The sequence below is a fragment of the Anser cygnoides genome, chromosome 1, assembly GCF_040182565.1.
Source record: "Anser cygnoides isolate HZ-2024a breed goose chromosome 1, Taihu_goose_T2T_genome, whole genome shotgun sequence".
Lineage (NCBI taxonomy): Eukaryota > Metazoa > Chordata > Aves > Anseriformes > Anatidae > Anser > Anser cygnoides.
In genome coordinates this window covers 166,330,364-166,348,840 of record NC_089873.1, presented here as the reverse complement: position 1 = coordinate 166,348,840, position 18,477 = coordinate 166,330,364, and the positions used below count along the sequence as shown (strand labels likewise).

The window sequence follows — 18,477 nt, the reverse complement described above, 5'->3', positions numbered from 1 at the left end:
AAAAATAAATAAATAAATATAAGGAGAGAAAGTGAAAGAGAGAGAGAAAGTGAGAAAGTGAGAGAAAGAGAGAGAGAGAGAAAGAGAGAGAAAGAGAGAGAGAGAGAGAGAAAGAAAGAAAGAAAGAAAGAAAGAAAGAAAGAAAGAAAGAAAGAAAGAAAGAAAGAAAGAAAGAGAAAGAGAGAAAGAGAGAGAGAGAGAAAGGAAGAAAGGAAGAAAGGAAGAAAGGAAGGAAGAAAGGAAGAAAGGAAGAAAGGAAGAAAGGAAGGAAGAAAGGAAGGAAGAAAGGAAGGAAGAAAGGAAGGAAGAAAGGAAGAAAGGAAGAAAGGAAGGAAGGAACGAAGGAAGGAAGGAAGGAAGGAAGGAAGGAAGGAAGGAAGGAAGGAAGGAAGGAAGGAAAGAAAGAAAGAAAGAAAGAAAGAAAGAAAGAAAGAAAGAAAGAAAGAAAGAAAGAAAGAAAGAAAGAAAGAAAGAAAGAGAAAGAGAGAAAGAAAGAGAGAAAGAGAGAAAAAAAGAAAGAGAGAAAGAAAGAGAGAAAGAAAGAGAGAAGAGAAAGAGAAGGAAAGAAGGAAGGAAGGAAGGAAGGAAGGAAGGAAGGAAGGAAGGAAGGAAGGAAGGAAGGAAGGAAGGAAGGAAGGAAGGAAGGAGGAAGGAAGGAAGGAAGGAAGGAAGGAAGGAAGGAAGGAACCCCCCAGCTTTGCATCAAGAATGTGGGTGGTCCTGGAGAAATTCAACAGAATATTTCTCTAATATTTCTCTTTTTAAAACTACAGGGGAAAAGTGGGGTATAAAAGACGTCCTTGCTGGTACAGTTCTGCCTCTTCTTAAATCCATGGTAAAATTCATCCTGATTTCAATAGGAGCTATGGAGACAATGCAAAATGTCTTTGAGTTTTATTTGAAAGGACAATTTTGCAAGGAATTTTGTTTAAATGCCACAGCACCTCTCCAAAAGATATACTTTTGTAGTAGCATCTGCAGTCCTGAGTCCTTGTAAAATATATAGGAAAGATGGAAACCACAAAGACATGCTGAGGGAAGAAGTGCTGCTGGAAACGTTAAGGTTAAGGATATACCTTAAGCTTTCACCTTACTCTGCAACTTATTTTGGATTACAGGAGATGCCTTCTTCCATTTGATATTCACAGTTCTAAAACCCTGAGTTACAACAACATTTAACTTCCGAGTAGAAGGGGTTTCCTATTCTAGCTTTTGGATAATAAAGGACCCAAGTAATACACATGTAGTTTTCTTTGCCATATGGACTACAGTCTCCCACCTCCCAGTGGAGTGCTCCCTTTTCCCCAGCTAGAGCTTTCCAGGATAATTAAGTAATCACTAGGACAGAGAGAAAGTGAAAAGTACTTGATAGTTACCTCCCCTTACTGAGAAAGAAGAAGCTGGGTTCCAGTTCGTGAACCAGTGTATGTATTTAATACTAAGTAATCATTACAGGAGTGACTGGAATCCAGATCTCTCTTTTTCCCAGTTGACTGCCTTAAGTACCAGACTCTTTCTGTCTTTTGAAAAGCTTGTTCTTTCACTAGCTTGATGAATATTTAATCACTCCCTGTGAAGTGGAACATCACATCTCACACGGAGAGACTCTGATGCTTAGAACATTTTGGTGAAAAATGCAGTTTCAAAACCCTAACAAAACAAAACAAAACAAAAATCCAAATTTTCTACCTTAAATTAAGATAAGTTCACAGACTTAACTTAAGGCATATGCTCTGTTCTACTTTTATGCAACAAAACCTGAATGACTTGGCACCGTCCATACATCTGTGGGGCCACGAAAACCTGCAAGGTATATCAGGAGTTAAACCTATTCATATCATATTGCATACACTACAAATGCGTTGGCTAGAATAACTTAAAATCCAAGCATTGCATAGGCATGTGCTACACATCTAGCAGATCAAGATTTAGGCAATTATCAGACTGTCCAGAAGCAGGTTTTAGACTCCTGTACAATTTTAATAATGAAACACTGGCTGCTTGAGCACAGACTCAAGGATGTATATCATCTCCTAATTCCTTTTTAGAAGTTAGGAAAATTAAGAACATTAATTAGGCAGTCACAAACTGCCTAAATTGGGTGCTTAGGCTTCCTAATTGATTACTGGAGAGAACTAGGCACTAAAGAGCAGTTCAGAGAGTTTACCTGCTGGGAGCGGACTCACTTAAAGATAGCTGTTATGAAACATTAGCCACAGAATATTGCTATCTCACTACCTCTCTCTGAAGTTTAGGCATTGACATTAGGAGCTTAATCCAGTTGACTGTACGCAGGCATTTAAAGCTGTATGAGATATTTCAGGGTAGCACTCCATCTGCCCTCTAGCTGCCATTGTTGCCAGAGGAACAAAGGTCTCTTAGATCCTCTGTCATGTCCACCAGCTCCTCAAACAGATAAACCTGGGGTATTTGAAATAGCACTAGGGGCTTCTGTACAGTCAACCGAATCAAATCTTGAGTACAAGATTCAACACCGCACTGTAGCAGTATAAATTTAGGAGTCTGTATGTATGTGTCTACCAGTAAACTATTTGTCTAAGTGAATGGGGATCATAGGTATGATTTCTACATGAAATGTGGGTGTTCCTTTGGATTTTCCTTTGGATCAACTTTGTATCTTGTATGCAAAAATATCTAAGACAGAATTTGAACCCAAAAAGAGGAGAAGTGAATCCAGCCTTTAGCCAATATAGACAGCAGGTCTAGAGAGTTGAGTGTGAATCCATTGCACTTAATTGAGCATAATCTGAAAGACCAGGTTTCATGGGACAGTGATGACTGCAGTTAAAATGGAATGACATCTCACAACACAAGATATGTGGGACCAGAGGGAAGGCAGCTCTATGGAACTGTGACTCAATGCAGGCCAAAGGAAATGTGTGTTCTCTGCTAGAAGGAAGAAAACCGAGAATGTAAATAGTCCAATATTTTTTTTTGGAAAAGGTGCATCTGTTTTATTTTAGGCAATCCTTGAGTAAAATTCATAAATAATCGCAAGCAAATAGACCAGACTCTAACGATTTCCCAAATACTAACCCATATAAGCTAACATTTTTTTGCACTCCCAGTGACCAATGTCTAATGAGCATCACATCTCTAACAGGAGAGAACACAAGCCCTTTACTCCCCACTGACCTGATGGTGTCATAAACAGGATATTCATTGGGATGAGGTTCAAGTCATTTCAAACCACAAGTCCTGAAGCTCAGCCTTGAACAAGTAACCTGATGATTAGTCTTTGTTAGAGTAAAGAGCACGATCAATTCCAACTGTCTTAATGAGCATATTTGAGACCTGTAAACCAATAAGACCCATTTGTTTAGGTGGTTTGGCATCAACACACTGTTGGCTTTGGAGCTGGAGATCTATCAGTTTATGCTTATAAATCTTAATTTAGTTGCCCAACTTCCCGATGAAATCCAGGGTGTGAATAAGGAACTGAAATATTCTGTGGGTCTTCCAGGATGAAGTGTAAGCTAGACAGAAGGTTAGATCATTAAATTTTAGAGTTGGGTCTCACAGGTAGGATTCAGCCCACTTACCTTTAGTTCTACTGCACAGATGTCCATGAGTAGGACAATCATTCCAGATTTCCTTTATAGTTGCCAAAGAAAAACACGCTCTTCAGGTGTATGAGTCATGTCTTTGTAAACTCAATGTCTAGAGCAGGTCAGCTAGGGACTCCTTTTCATCAATATAGCATCTAGTGCCTTTCCAGATAAAGCAGGATGTCACGCCTGGCCTCAACTGTGATTTGGAAAGGCAAAGTATATACGTCCAGTTTTGCATCTGCGAGTCCAACACATCATATAGATATGTTGGTTACCCTACAGCCTTTCCAGTGGCAGTTGGTGTCTCTGTAAGAAATGTAACCAAGCTCTTTTAGTGTCCTAATCCAGGGAGCAGAAAAACCTATCACTACTCTGTCCAAGACTTCCACATTGCCAACTGTAAAACACACCTGAAGATCTGGAACAGCACCATTTTTACCAGTACCACCTAGCATCTGTTCCACCTAAGGAAGGACTATTCCTATAAAAAATAAGGCCATATCTATTTCATCACAAACTGTTTTATAGTGTAACATCTAAAATCTAGTTCTTCAATCATTTTGAAATATAAGCATCTTAAAAAGATCTTTTAAAAGGAAACAAAATCATCTGTATACTCATTAAGTATTAATACTGAAATGTAAACCATATAAACACATAGTTTTACCTTAAGCCAACAATGTTGTACCTTTTTCATTTTTGCGTTAAATATACAACATTATTATGGATAAACAACTACTATAAATATTTTAACACAAAGTGGTTATAAAATAATATTTTAAGTATATTATTTTCTCATACTTTTAAAACAGGTACAGAAATAAAAATGCATGTTATACATGAAAGTAATACATTAAGAAGCTTCACCAATAAATGGATCAAAGTTAAGGCTTATATGTTGCAGTGATATTTCTTTCTTGTTTAATAAGAACGTTTGTTCATTACATAGTCAAAGTAAGATAAAAGATACCCCCTTCCTTGTTTTTAAGAGCATGGTATTTATAAACAGTGTAATGAAGAGCAACATGTTCTCGTTCTGAAACTTATCTCCCTTTTAAAGTGTTCGCTTCTGAAGACATTGTCATTGTCTGTGTTGTTAAAGCTCCTAATGTGATATCAATACATACTAAATATTTTCTATAAATAGTACAGTTGAACCAATAATCATAATTCTTCTGTGCAACAGCAGGCTGTTAGGAGTTAATAAATGCTCACCTACAGCTTCTACCCACTCTGATATTTCTGTTGTTCGAGTCTGAAAAAGTGAGTAGGATTTCCAGTCTCTACCACAGCTACTGGACTGGAAATCTTCTCCAACAGAGGAAGAAAAATTTTGAATTTTAATATTTTCCACTGAAACATTTTTGGTATATTTCCTCTCCCATATGAACCAGTTCAAGTCCCCCTACTTCTTCTGGTTCCTGAAGCCATATCAATGCACGTGCATATATATATATATATACATGTATATATATGTGTATATGTGTAGAGTATGCTATGTGTTATATTATATACTCCTCCCTGCATTTGTTATGATTAGATGACTACTGATAACATATAAAAGTTTGGCAAGAGGGTCAGGATTAGTTCTCCCTAGTTTTAAACCTCTAAAAATTGAGAGAAATAGGCAACTCCAAGGAGTGATTCATCCTACCTACATGAGATATTTGTCCAGGGATGGACTGAATTATGTATTTCTCAGATGTTTTTCTCTTTTCACTGTCTCCAAATGGAACCTTATCAACTAGCTCTGATTCAATGCCCATTTTTTAATGAAAATATCAGTATACTTATATCTGCACAAAATAAATTGATGATATCTGTGTAGATAGTACAATATGACTTTGGAGAATAATACTGCTTGTCCACTCATTGACTGTTGTTGCTTCCTCACTACCTCTCTGTGAGAGCTCACTATTGTGGCTACTTATCTCAGCTATTCCTGCTTTGCTTGGAGTAGCTGCATCCAAGCCAAGAAATCACCTCCAATGCCCTGGCCCAACAGCACGACACCATCCTTATCAGGATAAGCATCCTCACATTGGCAGTGTCCACACAACTCAGCACTTGACTTGTGCTCTTAACTAGCACTTGCAGTGTTCAGGTAACACCTAAAGTCAAATTCTGGAGTGAGAAGGGAGAGAGGAAGGCAAGGCAGATCTTAAAAAAAAAAAAAAAAAAAAAAAAGTATGAGAGATGCCCATTAAAGTAATTTTTAAGAGCAGGTATAAGTAGCAAAACTTAAACCAAAAGAAAGCTATCTTCCTACAAAATGCATTTTGCTATTGATTTTGGGGGAATGGGATTATTGCTGTTTTCATTTACCTTCTATCTCTCTCCCCTCCTCCTTCTCCTCCCTTGAAAGTCACAGAAATCAATCTGGATCTCTGAAAGGGCAACGAAAACTTCTGGTATAACAAACTCATCCCATCAGTCTGCTGTTGTTCCTTTCAATCACAGTAAGGCCATATATGAACTGTCATGTTCACATATCTGTGTCCAAAACTAATTCCTGAATGAATAGACTCCTGATATTCCCAAACCTTTTTGAGACATTCCTGAAAGCCAGGTAGACCTAGGTCACAAAGGATGAGTTGAGGATAGCTCTCCAAGGCTGGTTAAGCTGCCCAGGCCTTCTGTCTGTGGTGAAGCCAGAGAAAAGGATGGGCACCTCCAGAGACCTATTCAGGTCAACTACTACAGTCAGCTGTCTTCAAATGAAATAGATTACCATTCAGAAATGCCTACCTCTGTATTTATGGACAATACCAGAAGTCAACTATTCGCTTAGACTAGACAACTTGCCTCTTTAAAGCTAGGAGAGATAAATGTACAGCTCATTGACCATTTTCTTTGATCACAAGGTTCACTCTGCAATGACTGATAAATATAGAGCTGCTACTCAGAACAGCAGATGTCCTTATGAAATCACATTTGGGCCATTTATAACAGCATGTATGTTGGGGTCTCACACCCCAAGGTGACATTACTGGTGGTAACCCCTTTTATTATGATGGCAAAAAACACTGATTCAGTCACATACGAAGCACTGTACAGATTAATGCCAGATGTAAGGTACGAAACACAGGAAAGAGAAAAAGAGCGAAATATATAGATGAAATGATTTCATGTGATGACAGCAAATACAATATTTCCTCTATTAAGAAGTGAGGGGTGGGGTATGAAGAATGAAATGGGGTAAATGGATATATAAGGTTAGGTGAAGGGACTCAAGGTCAAATAGGTGAGAGGGATGCTGTATTTATGTCATATCCAGAGAGTAACACAGGAAGGTTTTTCTTGGGATCAGTGGGCATTCCAAGCCCATGTGCTGCCTTCAACTGGATTTAAAGGAACACTGCAGCTTGGTGGTGGTGATTATTGTCCATTAGAGATTGGGGGGGGACCACCACACTCATTCCTCTTCAGATTGTAGAATAAACTAAAATTGAGGTCCTTGAGGTGAAAAGATAGTTTTTTTTATCCACTATGCTAAAGAAGTCATTCCTTTTTTTCTGATAAGCAACTGTGAAAGGCAAGATTGTGCAATGGCTAGAAGTACACTATCAGGGTTACCAAAAGACACAGAGAAACCTTTCAAATAATCTGAAGTAGTGATAGAAAGAGTGATACAGTGAATTTGTATTGATGCAACAGTCATTAACCCTACACTTTCACTTTCATTTGCATTAAAAAAGCAGCTGACTATTTTTGTGGTGTTCATTGTTTTTATCCCACTGAAATTGTTCGGCAGGTTGGCAAGTTTACTGTCTGTGAATACACACATGCATACGTGTGTGCACGCATGTGTTTAAGCAAGTACATTGGGAAATACATTTAATACTTTAAGGTCCCTATGTTACAAAATAGTGCCAGTGTTATACAAATATTTTAAATATTCATTACCAAAGACCACTCAGGATTGCTCTATTAATGTGAATCCAGATTATGCCACTTTAGCAGCTAAAGACTATTTCTTCAGGCAGTCCTACCCAAGCTGTAAGACTCTCAGGGAATGAGTTAAATGTTCAGAATCTGACCCAACCTGTTATTTCCACAAATCACTGTGAACTGCTATTTGCAATTTCGGTCTTGTGCAGGAACTGTTGTCACTCCTGTCTTCTATACATTCTGTGACTTGTCCTATCCTTTATAGGTGAGCCTTTGTAAAGATAAAGCTCGTTGGAATGTCTGACACCATTAGCCACATAAACCAGCAACTATTCACATCTTTTTTCAGTGGCAGTGATCTGAAATCCTATACTGGGCAGGTAATTTTGACTGGAAAACTGGGAAAGGCTATTTAATACAGGAATAAGTAAGCAGGAAGCAAGTAACCATGAATCATTAGGGTGGTTATGGGAAAAAAAAAAAATCTGAAAAAGCAAGGATAAAATTAAACAGCAATAATGATTTATAGTAAGATAGTCTGAGACATGACAGAAGTCTCAGTACACCAAAAGGAAAATCTTGTTTGCTCAAATTATTTGTTTCTTCTGTCTAATGAATGTAATTCTAATATACAAGTGATAACACTGGCATTTCTTTGAAATGTTGATTCAGTTTAATTATGAAAATCACCAAGGTATTTTCTGGCTGCTGCATCACTCCCTGTACTAAGATTAATCACATCAACATCATTCATTTAATCTTCAAAGAGGAAGCAGTTGTCCACAAAAGCCTTCAAATAGCTTCATTAGTGCAATTTTTCAGACTCAAACACTTAGCTGGCAGCATATGATTGAGAGTAAGGAAGGTCATTATATTCATCTGTTTCCTAATCCATATTTTTTTTTTGATTCCACATTTTTCTGTGGATATGCATAAGCTTTCTTGCCCTTTGTTTTGGCCAAGCAAGCCATGTGCTGTTCAAAACCAAGGAAGAGTAGTTGGTGGCAATCATCCTTCAATCAGTTTGCAGTAAGATGAATTTGAACCAGAATACGTTGCTCTCCTGAGCCTGGCACTGATTTAACACATAGCTTGTTTTTGTCACCAATCACTAACACAAAAAAATCTTAAGATATGTTTACTTAAATATACAAACAGGGTTAAAAAGGTGAGACACACAGCAACGTGCCTAATGTTTTCTTCACCAGACTGAGACCTATTAACAATGTTTTAGAGAATAAAAATTAGCCCAACTTCTCCCTATTATTAATATTTAATTGCATGCTAAGAGCATCATCCTCTTCAGTCTCCCATGGATGCTGAAAAGACCTTCCCTGTTACTGCTTCATATTATTATAAAACTTCTCTAACACCACCCTATGCATTTTCAAAAAAATCATGATACCCAATGTCCAATTAGCTGCTGTTGTGGCACAGTTTCTGAGCAGTTTTAATTTTTCAGAAGTGTAGTATTGCAATCCAACATATCACACAGTGCACAGCAGCTCACCACCAGGATCGCGATGACAACATGGTCAGGCACAATTATCCTATCTGCACAGCACTAAACGAAGCCACTGATCAAAACGTACTTAGTTCTATTACTAAGAACCAAAACTGCCAGCTTAGTTTTGAAGCTCTTAAAAACAAAGACTTTATTAAAGTTTCTGCTAACACATTTGCCTGCAGCTGTCAGTGACTTGTGCAAAAAAAACAGTCAGAAAAGTGGAAGCTTTGAGATGTGAGGCAGCAAATGCAAATTTAGTAAAAAAAAATATTTAAAGGAATTAAATTTTTCCTAACTTTTCATTTTAGGTGAGGAGAAATATAAATTTTATATTCAACAAAAAAGACTTGGGAAAAAAAATATCAAAAATGGATCTTAATGCTGTGGTGGATTGCCATGATTGCAAACACGCCAGTCATTTAGAAGCTCCCTAAAATGATGGAAAGATGCATTTGAACCATGACTGCATTTCTTCTATTAAATACTGGACTTAGTTTAAAGAGGAGTGTGAGATAGCTCCATAGCTACAAGGCTACTTCAGCTGTCACTGTCTCTTATTCATTTACTTACATTTATTTCCCTGGCATATAAACAGTGCTCACTCTCCATCCTTAGTTCAGAATGCTAAAATCAATTGCTGTACATAAGAAGAGCATAAATATAGACTGTACAATACTCATTCCAACCACTCAAACCGTAGGCAAGGCTTTGATGCTGCACAAGCAAGGAATTCCTTTGTGCTTATAACTTTAAAAAGTATAATTAATATTCTCAAAAAAAAAAAAAGTCATGTTAGCTAACAACCCCTCTTACACATTTCTGTAGAAAAGGCTTCCCCCGTTCCTATGTGGGCTGAAAAGCTTAGGTTATAAGGTTTTGTATAGAATAAATGATGTTCTATTCATGGCAGAGAAAATGAAACCATATCAGAAGGTGAATTTACGTCTAGGTTTCAGTCCTTGAACGGATCTACGAAATGCAGTGGACTGTTTTTTTCCTTGTGAGCTCTTTGGCTATGGAAGTCATACAAGGGCATGCCTCATTCCTGACAAGAGCCTGAACAATAGTTGTGGAAATCATTTCATTTAGGGCAGAGATCATGGGATAATGGATCAACAGGGCAGGAAAGTCAGGGCAGATGGAATAGTGAGCAATGCTGAAGTGACACAGGAGCCACAAGGGTTTGTCTCCACTGGTCACCTCGGTATTTTAAGCTGTGTTGATATCTCATCCTTGTCCAAGGTGTTAGGGACTCCAAATGCATTTACTACTACTCCAATATATGTATAAGAACTTTCCTTGCAGAACTTGAGGGCTTCTCTGGAGGATTCTTTGAGCGAAACTGAAGCTAGAATTTGGGGTGCCTGCTCTTTATTAAATCTTCCCATGAGTTGCTTTCAGATCCTATCACTGGCTCTTGGCAGGTAATTTCAGCCTGTGAACAACAGAGGGAACAACTAGGCTGATCCTGCAATTTGTCCCACTTCACTGGAACAGATAGAAATTTTTATGCAAAGTAAGCTTATTTCTGCTGCTATCTTCCCTCTGCAGGACAAGAGGAAAAAATAACAATTCTACTGTGCACTTTTAAACAAGTTTTTAAAATAAAAGAACAGCTGTATCTCCCTGGGACCATTCCATCCACGGAAGCATCTACCATCACAGTTCAGTGCTATAATCAGTATATTTCTAATTTCTTATCCTTAACAGGTTATACTCCTTGAGCGACATTTCCTTCCAAAAGTCCTTTGCCTTTTATTCAGACAGTGTTATCCTACAGAACCCCAAGGCTTCTGGGTCTCAGTCAGGCCTTAAAAGAAGGAAAATTCTTCAGACAGGTCTTGATGTGATAAATGTGGGTGTTATGTGCGACTGTCCTTTTACTGCTCTCCTCACATCTCAGTTTTCCTAATTACACTCTAGTTCTCTGAAAACTATGAATTATATAATGAGTCGAACCAAGATGTATGCTGCATGTTCCACTTCAGTTATTAGGTAGAGATATGAAAATAAAGCTAATCACGAGGAAAGAATTTTCAATTAGCCTGCCTCACGCCATCCATTTACAATGTATTCAGTTATTTTGCTTGCTTTTAATTTTAACGTTAAATGAACATTTGTTATTAAACTAGGAACAGACCCCTGAGTGAGTGACAATGTGCAGTGTAAATGAAGAATCATGTAAGGACTTAAATCTAAAAAGTAAGTTAACTGCTCAGAGAGGAATAATCTGCAAAGGCGACTATGAATACAAATATATTTAGATCACAGCTAAAAACAAATCAGGATTCACCCCTCCAAGAGTCGTGCTCTGCCTTTTCTTGTTTTAACAATGCACAAGGTTTCAATCAAAATTGGTACCAAGTGAAAAACCTTCTTCACAGAGCATGAAGAAGTAGAGATTCACCTTTCTGACCACCTTCTTTCCTGTCTTCTATATATCCTCATAAAATATTTACTCTGCTTCTGAATGACCACTCTGATTATCCTTAGACTCCTTTTCAGATTCCCTGATGATGTCATGGAAATGTTAAACCCATTATGCTAAGCTAGGACCTCCATCTACTGTGACCTCTTGGCACTAGCTTCTGAGGACAGCATGATACTTTTACATAAAAGTTAGTCTTCCTTCAGGTCATCAATAGATGGGCTCATAAGATATCAGCACTTCAGTCAACGCCAATAAAATTTAAGCCAGGCCATATATATAGCTACATAAAGTACGACTTCGTTTTGTATTTGCAACAAAGCGATTAAAATGCCTATGAGAATGTACAATCATCTTCCATCGAAAAAGAAGCATTCGTATTATTTCATGGGTCTACCCCATAGGTAATACACGACATCCCTTTTCATTAAGCTATTAGGGAAGTGATTAGTGACTAGCACCCTGCTCTAATTATCTTTAATGTAGTGTTTCAAATTGATCATGCATAATGCAATTAGAAATCATAATTAAATTAATTTATATTGATTTAAGCCTTTATAAGTTGTTAATAACGGTGGCCCATTACATTAATTCCTACAAGCCAACATTAGTATTTTCAATATGCTGAAATATTTCACTCCCCCCACCACTACCACCACTCCTTCCCTTCTCTGCTCATGATGGAGCTCGGGGGGGGGCAGCTGCCACCAGGAGCAGCCCCAGCCCTGCACAGCCTGACAGTCACCTTATTTCTCCCCCCTCTCCTTCCTGAACCTGTCCCCAAAATGAAAGCATTTCCCCCCCCCCCCGTGAAAGTTATCTCCATTTGAACTTCTGCAGCCTGCCCCCCTTTTCGACAGGTTTACACATAAAAACTAAAAGTAGACAGGCCCCCAGGACTCCCCAGTGCATGCTTTTCCATCCCATCCTTGTCTCCCCCCTCACAATCATCAACGGGTGGCCCAGGGGCCAAAAAGGGGCTTTTATTATTTATTTATTATTTTTAAGAGAAAGATCCCGGCTATACTAAAATCCCGCAACAGGAGATGTGTGGGTTTGGGGGAGGTGGGGGGCGGGGGGGGGGAGTGTTAACCAAGTATTTAAGAAAACAATTTATCCTCAGGTAATATTTCTTTTAAAATAAAATCGGGGTTTGCAAATCAGGATTTGATTCGAGAGGCATGAATTCTATTATATGTACAATTTAATCATGGGGTATTTAAAATAGATATTTCCATCTAAAATCCAATCAGAAATCAACACAGCACCTCGAGGCATTAAGATGATCATCTCCATTTTGCATTTGTAAACTGGTAGAAATAAATGTGGCTTGTGGATACCAAGAGGTCAAGTACGGCTGCTCAAATATTTTTCTTACAAAATGACGGATTTATTAGACAAATAAGTAGCCCGGCTGATGCAAAACCCCCAGTGATTGAATTTTGACGTTGAGTCAACAACAACTCGAACTACATCAGTGCTCCAAGATTTAGTTATGATGGTAGAGATTACTGAACAAATAGGAGGCAGAAATGAATACAGATTTCCTAGGATCTGCCCCTGGCACCCTCTTCTTGACATTCCCCTCCATATGCTATCCCTATTCACACTGTATTCTAATTAAAGGACCGGGCTATGTCTTCTAATTTTACAAGAACTTTTAAATAATTAGTCTGGTGTGTGTTAAAAAGGAAAGCTTCAGACATAAGGGGATTTCGGTCCCTTTAGGACGTCTCCCCGGCTTTGCAGTTATCACGGTCCTTTCCAGGAAGAAGGGGGAAAAACTCCTCTGACTTGATTGCAGGCAGATATGAACTCTGATCAAACTGCCGTCTGCAAACACAGGCATCCCCGGCTCATTTCCAGCCCGTTCAAAGAGGGTGGTTTGTAGGGTGGAGTTTTTTTTTTGGTTTGGTTTGGGGTTTTTTTTTTATTTGGGATTTCTTGCCAGATGATTTATTTATTTATTTAGTTAGTTAGTTATTTATTCGTCCTCTCCCCAGAGGAAGGGATCAGAGGGTCCAGCATTCCAGGGAAAATCTCTCCCAAAGCCCCAAAGCGCCTCTGACACAACGCTGGGCTGCAGCCTGCGCAGCCTCGCCGGCGGAATTGTTCCCCCTGAACCTGCCCCTTCCCTCCCTCCCCCGCTGCTCCCCTTCCCCACCGCACAGGTGTAGCAGCTCGCAGACTTCCCCGGGATGAGAGATGCGAGCCGGCAGGGATCTGGGCATGTGCTGGAAAGGCGACGTGAGCCGTGGGAAGGCGATGTTATTCTTGCTTCATTTCTCCAGCGCTCTGGAGCGTTACTTTTACTTGCTAATCACGAAGGGGCGCTTAAATAATTGACAGTACGTTTAAGCATAAAGCAGGCCGTTTCTAATCTTTTCAGGGGAAAAGGGACTAATCTGCACCTGCTGTGAGAGCCCTTTTTTTATTTATTCTGTATATTACTTCCACTCCAAGCTGGACCTGATGGCTCCAATTACAGTTGAGCCTTGCGGTCTTCATACCCTCCCTTTCCCAGTCCCTTTCTCTGCTCCCCTCTTCTCCACAGGTATAAAACTTCTCCTTCATGGAGAGGGAGTGGAGGCATCTTGCCAGACACCGTTTAGCTGAGACTATAATTATTTTATTTAAGAGAAGCTCTCCAGAATTCCCAGGCTCTCCAAATCTGCCTACTTTCTGTTGCACTGCATGTATATTCGTAGGAAAGGGAAACACGCTGCCTGCCCCGATCTGGGTTGTAATTTAATAGGGGAGATCTCGAGAGCAGGATTTTAACGCAGATTCCCTTCCATTGAGCACTCGGGAAGAAATTGTTTAATAAACCTTTATTCCATTGCCTATTTTCCCTGCCGAGTTTTTTACGCTGGGTAGAGCCTTCTCAGAGGATTGCCAAAGTTAATTCCAGATTTATTTTTCTGTAACCTACTTAGGATGCAAAAAAAAAAAAAAAAAAAAATCCTGTCAAATTAAAGTGAGTCCTCCTGTCTTGCCTGCTCCCAGCAAATAACTTGCAGCACCTAATAAATCCAGATGGAGTTCCTCATATAGCCCGGTGCAGAAATAATTATTGTCCTGGCTTGTTTCATGTCAGAGGCCTCTTCGGCTCATCTGTCATGAAACCAATTTCACTTTATTTACATCCATTTGCTAGTTTAATTACTGTGCTGATGAATAGCCTGAAGGAATTAAGTTACGAGTCTTTGGAAACCTAAAACGACAGATATATGGGTTACCTTTTAAATAGAGGAAGAAAATGATGGGTGGTGTGTGCACCAAAATTTAAAGGTAATAAGAGCCTTTCCCTAGGTGGAAATGCAGCATCAGCTGACGCTCAGCCCGTGCATTTACTTCTGTCTTGATGCAAAGTATTGCTTAGAAAGGCATTCATATTTTTTTGCCGGTTATAAGGCAATCTGTGTTAAAGAAAACGTTCCGGGTGCAAGGTTTAGATCTAAGCACGGATGCACTCATTATTTTTCCATCCGCCGAAAGGGGAAAAAAGGTCAGCAAATTAGTCTGTTTTAAAGACTGACTCCAGCATTGGCTATTCAATGCGCGATACAACCCGAAACTGTCTCAAACCCTTCTTCACTCTAACTTGCCTCCCTGCCATCCCCTGCACCATCAGGGGGAATTTTGGCAAGGGAGACGGTCTTGTGCGTTTTATGGAAACCTACAAAAAAGCAGACTTTCTCCGTGCTTTCCGTGTCCCTGGACTAGCCCACGTCCTTTTCTTTCCCCCGGGCGCTTTTCCACCATTTCCAGCCCATCCGTGTGTGCCGCCTGGCCTGGAGAGCGGGGCTGGCACGGCGGGATCCGCCCGATCCACTGCTCGATCCCCCCGAGGGGATCCTGCTGGCGCACCTCGGCGGTCCCGTCCTCGCCATCCTCCACCCCACAGCGACTCGTCTCACCCCCCCGTCGCACTTTTTTTTTTTTTTTTTTTTTTTTTAAGGATAATCTGGAACGGCAAAACTTCACGCCGCATTATTTCCGAGGGAAAGACCGGTCGGTTTAATGTCCCTCTTCCCGCATCACGGAAGAAAAGCCAAAAATTGCGCGGTCCTAAAGTTACTCTGAGGGTAATGATTGCAGCATGTCACCTATAGATGACCACCGGGGTCTAGGAGGAGCCCGTGTGAGCATGTTCACGCTGATCCCTACGACCCCCCCAACATCCTCCAGGCAGGGAGCAGCCCCGGGAGCACCTGCACCTCCTGGGGCGCAAACCCTCGCCTTGGACTCATCGGAGCATCTTTATTCGCCTGAACCGCAGAAATTTAGGAGGTCCCGTTCTTAGGGCAGCGTCAAAAAGCCCGAAAAGCTCCTGCACACGGGGGCTTTGACACCGCTCGTCCTGCGCAGGCTTCTCCTTCCCCTGCTCCCGGCACTTTTGGGGGGTCCGGGACTTTTGGGGGTCCCGCGGGCTCGGTCCCCCCGGAGCAAAGCTCCGGTACAAGAAGTGGTGATGTCCTGCGAGGGGGTGACAGGCCACAGGAGAAGGGGGACAGGGACGGTCCGAGCTCCGGCTGCCAGCCTGCCCCGTGCAGGGGGGGGGATGCTCAGCTCGCCAGCTGAAGCACCCTGCAAGGGAGGAGGCTGCAGATGGAGGGGAGGACCGGCACCCCATTTTTGTAGCAGAAGTTGAGCAGCACTTTACAACTAAATCCTCTGCAGGGGGAAAAGAGACACAACCCACCACACACACACCACACACCCCCTCAAATCTTTCTGTCGGCTGGCTTGAGCTGGTTACACGGGGCTATAAAAGAGCGGATCAGAAGAGAATTACAGCTGCGTGGTCGAGGTGCTTTGGCTCTTTGCATCCCGGAGAAATGAAAGGAGAGCGTACGCGGCAAAATGGGGAGGGGTATTGAAAGCTCCCCCCTCGTTTCCCTCTCCCTCTCCCCCCTCTACCCCTTTGATTAATAGATCCATGTGGCTAACGGCCTGACATATGGCGTGCGCAGCAGCTTGAGATGGCACCTCGGGCGTACCCCAGGGCCATTAACACAGCAGAGCCGCCCCGGAGCCCACCGCCCACCGCCCCGAGCAGGGTTTTTGGAAACCGGAGGCTTTAGGGGGACAGAGCTGAGCGGCTGGCAGAAGAAGGTGACGAGAGAGACAGCAGAAGCAATCCATAAAACAGAGGGTTCATGTTTTTGGGGGGTCTTCCCCCCACCTAGGAAAAAAATAAAAGCCACGTTGCTATAAATAAAACCTTATAAATAAAACGCACAAATCGCATTGAAAGGAAATCACTCGCATTTAGCATGCAGAGCAGAAAAGGCAGCTTTCTGCAAAAGTTAGGAAACTCTTCTCTGCAAGGGGATGGCACCTGGCACAGAGGGAGTGAAGCCAGCCCCTGGCTTGTTCTTTGGAGAGGGGATTGTAATGCACGATGCGGTGGCTGGGAATGAGGCGAAACATAAGGTTTATTTAATCCGTTTCAAGGCTTTTGACAGAAACATAAATCACTCCCTGCACTTTGCCTTTTAGTCCCCCGTAGATAACTGCCCTAGCTCTTTTGAACTTTGTTCTGGCTGTTTTGTTCGGAAATAAATGTTAACACTAGATTAAACGTTTCAGGTAGCTTCATCTTCTGATTTCATGAAAATAGTGTTAATAAGGAGCTTTGATGTTGTTTTACTTTCAGACTGTATGCCTTAAGGCAGAAAAACGCATAAAGGTAGCTGGGAAAGTAAATTGCCAGAAGGGAAGAGCACCCTCGCTTTCAAAATCCTGTAAGTACTCCTCTAAGCTACATCAAACCGATCCTATGCAGAGCAGCAAGAACTGGGTTAAGATTCCCTCGCTTTTGCCACCATCTCCCTTTCCAGTGCACACCCGAGGATGTGCGTGCCTGCGGTTTTGTGCGTGCACCCCGGTCTCACCGTCTCACCAGTGGTTAATGGAAGGGAAGGTGATGGGGGAAAATAAAAAAGGCTCATCGCCTTTTCTTTTCTTTCCCTTTTTTTTTTTTTTCCCTCCCAATAAGAATATAAAACCCCGTGGGGAAGAGATTCCCAGGGCTTTGCGGTGAGGAGTAAAGCCGAGGCAATGTCAGCAGAGAGCTGCAGACTTCCACCACGCCGAAGCAGCCCAGAATAAAAGTTTGGCACGGTGCACATTTGGGGTCTTGCTAGCTGTGCTGCCAGGAGCTTCCCTCTATTCTTTCGGGAGCCCAGCGCATCAGCATGGCAGGTCCTTGCACACAAATCAATACATTTTGCATAACGCGAGCCTCTCCCGCACGCCGGCTCTGCCTCGCCCTCTCTCTCCCTCTATTTTGTTTGCTTCCCGTAGGCGGCTGGGCTTGCTGCAAGGGGCATTTCTGTAAGAAATTAGCGCTGAAGACGCGCAGTCTCCCAAGAAAGCCGAGGCTGGTGCTGGTCGCTGCTTCCTCGGGTGGGCGATGTGGCAGGCGCCCAGCACGCAGCCTTTTGAAGCTTTTTTCCCAGCCCGCGGTTCGGTTTCAGACAGACCCAGCTCTCTCCAGCCTCGCCTCTTTCCCCCCTCTCTCCCCTCGCTCTTTCTGCTCCTCGTACAGCAGCGCTTTAATAAAGTCACATAAGTGATTGAAATTAACATAAATCATTATTAGTTATTAGGATTTGCTCTAAATTACTCCGTGAATATAACACCAAACCCCATCTGCCACTCCTGCTCTAGCAGCAATAGATTGCAGATAAAATAAATGTCCTTACCCCATTAGAATGTTCCTGTCTCTGTAGCCAAAAGCCAAACAAAAGCAATAAATACAGAGCTTTTTTCTCTCCACTATTCAGCTGTGACTGTTTTCATCAGCTCTTCCTCTAGAAAAGCTCGATAGCTGCCTGAAAATATTGCATTTTATATCACCAAAGGGCGATTAATATTGCATTAACTGTATTTAACATTTTTTAAGCGCGAGTAATCTGAAATGAGTAAGTTTCTGTTACTAAATACAGGGGATGTCAGAGCTGGTGAAAACAGCTTAAAATATCTGTATAAACAGATTATTTGTTTCATACTTTGTATTTTTATAATGTTATGGTATAGTGTGCTCTGTTTGAAGTAGAAGAAGCCATGCT

The 18,477-nt window shown here is 41.3% G+C and overlaps 1 long non-coding RNA gene across 1 annotated transcript in view; it reads right to left on the bottom strand.

The window, feature by feature from the left end:
* The window catches only part of LOC106043918 (uncharacterized), a 49,895-nt gene extending 31,662 nt beyond the window's left edge, over positions 1-18,233 (bottom strand). Inside the window, exon 1 of the long non-coding RNA XR_007158046.2 lies at positions 18,112-18,233. This is a non-coding gene — a long non-coding RNA (uncharacterized lncRNA). The remainder of the gene's footprint in view (positions 1-18,111) is intronic.
* Positions 18,234-18,477: the final 244 nt, after the last annotated feature.